A 7,096-nucleotide genomic window follows, 5' to 3' on the forward strand; every position below is an offset into this window, starting at 1 on the left:
AGGGACGGATCCAGGAATTGATGTTAGAGGGGCGTAACTTAGCGGTGCAACCTTTTGACATGCATCCCTCCCTCTGAACCGAAAGTATAAGGCATAAACTGTTTGCATGGGGATTTGGGGTTACTCAATCAAGATAATTTTAACAACCTGTAGTCGGAAATGATGCATTATGGGCGAATTGTTTTTAATTTCTGCTCCTACATGTATATTGACATAAAATGTAAACTTTGGACCATTATAGAGAGGGCACGCGCCGGCTGCTTCCCCCTCTAAAGCCGCTAGTGTAAACTGGAACAGTCATGAAGATAATGGATAAACACTATTTTGTAACAAACTGCGATGGTCAAATCAATGTCCATATTGTATTGATTAAAGGTATTGTGACATGTTGACACTGGTCAGTGAAAACAGAGATTATTTCAGCAAGATAAAAAAGATAACCATGATATATCATACCATGGACTTATTGCATATTTAAAGCTGCACTCTCACTGATTGGACGTTTTGACAACTTTTTTATTTTTTGTCTTGGAACGAGCCAATTTTGCTATTATACTGCTGCCAAAAAATTAGTTCGTAGATTTTTATATTTTAGTTAAAAATGCATTTTTCTTAAACCGTTAGTATAAAACATTTATTTTAGAACTGAATTATGAAAATCTGCAATCTGATCTTTTGTCAGCAATCTTTTATCATTGGTTAGTAGATATTTATGCAAAAAAATGCTCTTCCCGAGACCAAAAAAAAATGAAAAAAAATGTAAAAACTGTTCATATATCTGTGAGAGTACAGCTTTAATGTATAGTTATACAAATAGTAGTGAACGAACACAACGCGGACAAATAAAGTTCGAGCCCCGGCAAGAACACGTTGTCTCCCAGAAAGAACCGCATGGCTTCTATCTCTCCAGGAGTGACATCTTCTCGTTGTTAAACTGTCTTTCCTTCAGTTTCGTTTTTACCAACAGAATTCTGAAATATTAAGACAAAAGTTAACTCAGTTGAACTTCGAAAACTTTGTATACATTTTGTATGCTGAGGCAAATAAGCTTAGTACACGCCACACGTATTGTGAAGGTGTTTTCCCCTTCTTTCTCAACTAATGAACAACATGGAGATTTGAGTCGTTGAAAAAGAAAATAAATCCGCATATCAATTTCAGCTTTTGTAGATTTTAGCAAGTCTGAATTTCGACGCATAGACAATAAAATTTAGTCTGGAACAACATAGCTTTAATAAAGGTTAACTGGAGTTGTTTACTTGTTCACTTGTGCAACATCCCCTCTCCCCTGACTTCTTGACGATCGCCAAGAAATAATAAACTTTAAAGCTTACGTTAAAAGTGTGAATGACGTCATTTCCATGCCGACGAGAACGTAAAACACAGCGCCCCTCACGTAATTCACGGTGACGGAGTAGATGGTTCCGGTGGAGGCGGTACTCAGAAGGTTGACGGTGATGTCGACGGCGGCGAGGGCAGAGAACAGCGCCCCCTGACGGTCAGCGGGCGTGAGGAGTTAGGCGATGCTTCGAACCATCACTGACTCGAGGCTGCTAAAGCACCCTACAGCTAATGCTATGTAGTGGGAAAATATCAAAATAATATTATTAGTTTGAAAAAATAATGGCGCTTATAATTGGAAGTGTACATTTTATATACAGCAAAATTAAATGTATATTCCTAATTATATCATCGTTCCATCATATTTATTATATCATTGGTGTGTACATTTCGTCGTTATAAGTTTAGCAAGTTAATTCAGTGTGTACGAGTATATTTTCAGATAATTACAACATGCCTATATAAAGCATCATATCGGAGGCAGCTAACGCCTCGAACAGGAAGCAGGCGGCGTATGAGGCAGTTGAGAGCATGGCGAGTGCCACATCCGGTAGGAACTTTCGATAGACGCCCACCAGCCCAGTTCCTAACACAGACACCACGAGGGTGCGACCGGCCATGTACAGTCCAACTTTCTTGAAACTCCAGCAGAACGGATGGGTCATATAGTACAGCGTCTCCACACTAATACGACCAAGAATCCGAATTCGCTTAGCGCATGCGCTGTGAAGAGAAGCTGGTACTTCCAGCGATTGTTTCTATCGTCGTTTGTAACGAAAAAAGACGCGCTGTTCTTCAGCATTGTTTTAATGGATCTACTTTTAGTCCGTTTCCTGGGCGGGTATGATTCCGGAAGCAGGACCACCATTGTTATAAAGGCTAGTACTATTAAAACAGCGGAAACAGCAATGGCGACGAAAGTACCGAACGTTTCAATGAGATACCCTGCAATAAACGTTGCAATTGTCGAAGAAGCGGTTAGGCAAATTGCCACATAAGCCATGCCATACGTTCTCTTGGAAGGCGTGTCTGTAATATCGCCCATGTAAGCAAAACACGCCAGGGTTACGGTGGTGAACTGTCCCGTACATCCTTCAATAAAATAAGCCCCGACAAAATATAAAAGGTTCGCATCAAAATATATGATGATCACAGATAACATCAGTCGTACTGTTGTACCCGTTATCCCAATACCAAGCAGAAACCGCCGTCCAAAGGCGTCAGTGTACGCCCCAAGGACGAGATTGGAAATAATCCCCGGTAACCCTTGTGCTAGACTGTAATAAACGATGTATTCCGACGCAGACGACGTCGCCTCATCTTCAACCTTGTACGCAGGGTCACTGGCGTTGACTTTACACTTATTTTCTGATGACGTCACATTATCCGCAAGTTTAGCTTCCTTGTGTTTCCGGTGGCTCCAGTACGCGTCAGTGTACTCGATGACGGTGTAGAAAGAGATCATGTAGCCAGTCATGTACAACATCATGACCGGCCCGACCAGGAAACGCCGCCATGACAGCACACGGCCGCCCGCTAGCTGTCCTTTTTCCTTTTTATTCACAACCTCGTCCATTTACCACATTTACTGATAATGATTTCTATGTGCATTTACGAATATATATAATAATACAGTTAAGGGCAGATACATCAATCGAAGTTATGAAACACAGATCTGAATCTTGCAACTTTATTGATGCAGAGGTTAATAGCCCACACCACTCTTGTTTTCGACGGTGTATCGGTTATTATATTTATATATTGACCAAGGTTAAGTAGAACGAAACCAGTCTTAGGCGAACTTGTATGGACGAAGGGAAAAACAAACACGTTGATTGAATGAAAAAATGGCATTTATTCAAAATGCCATAAAAGTGTTCTAAACTAATATATATACACATGTAGTTTTTCCAAGAGATCATATCTGGTGGATAAAACCGCCTGGGTGGATAAAACGGCCCCATAAAAGTGTTAAGAACTCGTATGTACATACACATGTAGTTTTTACATAAAGGAAATAAAAGTTACACATAGAAATCATGAACAGGAAAAAATGTAAATAATTTGAAATAAGAATATTCTCATATAATTTATTTTTATTATGTTCTATGTCTATGGCGTTTGCCCATTGCCACTAAACCGGGTTTATGTTTAAACTTTTTGCTACTGAGCATGTTTCTGTAGCTTTTTTCATAAATATTTATAAATGATTTTCCATAAAATTTCATTTAGCTATATATTTATGGTGTTATGCACCAGTCTATTTCAACCACGGGCCCCCAGGTCCGGGGAATAGCGGGGACTTTGACTTTCGGTCCAGCGAATCCCGGTTAAAATCTCCGTCCTAAATCTCCTATTTATATATATATATTTCTAATATAGTTGGGTTTAAGCTGAAAAGTTAAGGAAGGGTGATGCAACCTGTGTTTTTAGGGTCTACGAATGGCTTGTTTCTATATATACTCTCTTTTATAGCTCCCAATATCAGGTACACAATTTTATATAACATAATTTACAAAATAATGATTATTTTTGTGAATGGAATAATGAACAATGAATTCGAGCATTATCACAACACATTTATTGTCAATAATAACATTTTATTTCCAAAATTCGAGCCACTGTGGTCTACATGTACTTAGCTCGCATGGATCAGTGTGTTTTTGAATGTTAAATTCTATTTCTGAGGTAATTAAAGTGTCATTACAAAACGTTTTGATACAGGTAGGTGATTTTCTTTCATTTTGGTGTAATTCAAAATATAGTACAGTAATCAGTGACGTCACGCCATATGACGAAGACAATCAAAATAACGTGACCGAATTCAAAATCTTTAAGTGACACTTTTATTCAAAATCAATACATAGACATGTGTAACAAACATAAATTGTGAGTGATAAACCTTAAACTACTTCCTAAATAATGTATTTATGGAAAATATTAACTCACAACAAGATTGTAACCGTGTTTTTAATAGGTGAAAACGCAAAAATTTAAAATGATTGGTGAATGCTAAAAGATTTACTGCGATCTTCTATCGTCTCATAAGGTAGAAATACCGTGTTTTCATCATCTTTCTTTCAAATTAAACTCGGTATCCTTAATAACAACCATTGTTTTCTACATTTAGTAATCCTTTTTTGTATATTAAAACAATTACATAACTCTTGGTAAATCTAATTTGGGAGTAAGAGTGCATCTTTAAAAATACTCTCAAATCTATTTTGACTTAAGACATGAGATACTTTTTTAGTTTAAAGATTTAACGAAAACAATGGTACACACTCATTCGGAGCTCCTCGGCCATTTTTATCGAAAATAACCTCGGGTGTATGCCGGTACATCAGTAGAAGTAGTTCGTACAATTTTAAATTAATCATTAATTAATGTAGTGTTTTAGCTACTATTTGTTTATCCAAGTTTAAATTGATTGCTAGTGAAGTGATTTATTGCAAACATAGTTAATATTCCAAGAGTTAAGTCATAAAGTTTAACTGCTGAGTTAAATTACTAGGCGATCTACTTGCAGCGGACTAAATAGACCCGATTTCTGACATTGTTAACCGTCCATATTCATCCACGGCTGTTTTCGATAAAAATGGCCGATGAGTTCCGAATGGGTACACACTTACAACACTAAATTATTCAGGTATAAAACATAACAACACAATAGCGAAATACAATTTTCAACATGAACCTTATTCTGTACTTTCAAACGAATTGTGAGCTTGTTTTTATTTGGTCAACGCTTATGACTTTTATAAAGTCGTAACAATTTAAGATTCACTCAGTTTTGACATTCCAAGGTTTTCACTAACTCTCAAAAACACGTTGGAGTTTTTGAAGAGAGAAATGGTCTGTAATGTTTGAACTATCTCCACCTTAAGCTCCATTGTTTCCTTTTATTTAAAGTGTGTAGAGGACAGCGAAGTAGGTCAGGAACACACCAGCAATCTGAAGTCATAATGTTACGGTTTCATACTTTACTAAGTAGTTGCTTTGGGAAACATACTTTCTGATTGCCATGAAATTTGACTTGAAATATGATTATCTGAACTTTGATTACTTAACACTTCATATAACAATTTGTGTTGAAATAAACATTATTTTCACTAAGAATTCGCTTCGACCATATGATACTTTCATTAATAAAACTTGGTTCTAAATGTTCATATCTTACCGTAAGAATGAGCTCCTTTGTGACCGTAAGCAGTCCACAGGTCGTGAATCCTACTTGGGTCCCCGTCAGTTTGGACAGAAATAGGTTCAACTGAAAAGTTAAAGGGTTTTAGGGATACTTTTATTTGAGTCATTTTTTTTTGCTTTTAAATACTGACCATGATCGGTTAAGATAGTTTCTATGGAATTAATGCACCAGTCAATTGTAACCACGCCCGCCCCCCCCCCCCCCCCCAGGTCCGGGGGTATACCGGTGAAATGGGCCGTGTTTACCTTTCAGGTGGCCCCGCAGTGCCGGGTGAATGCGGTGGTTTTGTCTTCGCTTTAAATATAGCGGGGATTGGGCCTTACCTAGGGTCCCTGGGGTGCGGGGGCATTTGGCGGAGATTTTACCATCTGTTCGTCCCCGCAGTGCGGGAATTTTAGCCGGGGTTGGCTGGACCGAAAGTCAAAGTCCCCGCTATTCCCCGGACCTGGGGGGGGGGGGCGTGGTTCCAATTAACTGGTGCATAAGATGGTCCATGATTGAAGTTAAAAAGACATACTAAATACAATGACACTCATTTATATCTACGTTCTCGGCCATATCAGTGAAAAAGCAAAATAAATGCACTCTGCATCAATCAAAATTGTGACCTTATTAGAATCAACAAAAACACACAGAAAATAATTAAATTATATAATCCTGATACGTAATACACGTTTCAAAGTGTTTAGTTGATATAGATCAAAAGTACAAATGATTGACCTACCTGTGCTAGTTTTTCCACCGTGATGTCTTCTGCGTTGATGTAGTAGAGTGTGTCCAATGGGGCATGGGCCTGAAAATAATCAACGACGAGATATTTTGATTTTATGTCAAGCATTGTTGCTTTGTACCTCTGCAAAGTATTTCTCACAAAGTAGTTGCACTGTCTGTCCGTACGTCTGTGTGTCTGTTACGTCTCAGTTTTTTCTTACTCAATTTTAATTTAAATTTAAATTAAACTTCAATCAAAGGTCACGCTTAGCGGTCAATTGGCTATCACTCCGTTAAGTCCTAATCGGAGGATTTTTCACGTTCCTCTGGAAGCTATCGTTGGAAAACACTAACTTCAAAGTCCTAAAGGTACCAGGGCCACGTACATATACAATACAATACAATACAATACAATACCAGAAAATTTTATTGTATTGTATCGTACATATACATTTGTTATATTTCAGAAATAACATGATCTTAAAATCGCAGTTGCTACCCATATTTAAGTTAGGATTAATGTATTCTTTGAGATAAAGAAATAATTTTTAAACGCATACAAAAAGTTATCTGTAGTATCAAATGATCTTCATGCATTTTAGTTTTAGAAAAAAAGTTCGTTTTTGACATACCATTGCATCAATCACTGACATTGCTGTCAGAAAACCAAAGGTCATCAATAGCCAGTAGGCATATATCATGACTTCAAATGATACAGTTAAAGCTGTGGTGCCTTTCAATATTACATATATAATACATAGCACCAGTTTAATATTCCAGAAACGTATGTTTCCAAAATCTAAATGATAACTGAAACCTTTGCCCAAGTCAGTGATG

General features: G+C 37.5%; 1 pseudogene; it reads right to left on the reverse strand.

Annotated features, from left to right (window-relative positions):
- Positions 1 to 898: 898 nt before the first annotated feature.
- Positions 899 to 2,917, reverse strand: LOC128208497 (proton-coupled folate transporter-like; annotated as a pseudogene).
- Positions 2,918 to 7,096: the final 4,179 nt, after the last annotated feature.

Source organism: Mya arenaria, chromosome 11, assembly GCF_026914265.1.
Source record: "Mya arenaria isolate MELC-2E11 chromosome 11, ASM2691426v1".
Classification (NCBI taxonomy): Eukaryota; Metazoa; Mollusca; class Bivalvia; order Myida; family Myidae; genus Mya; species Mya arenaria.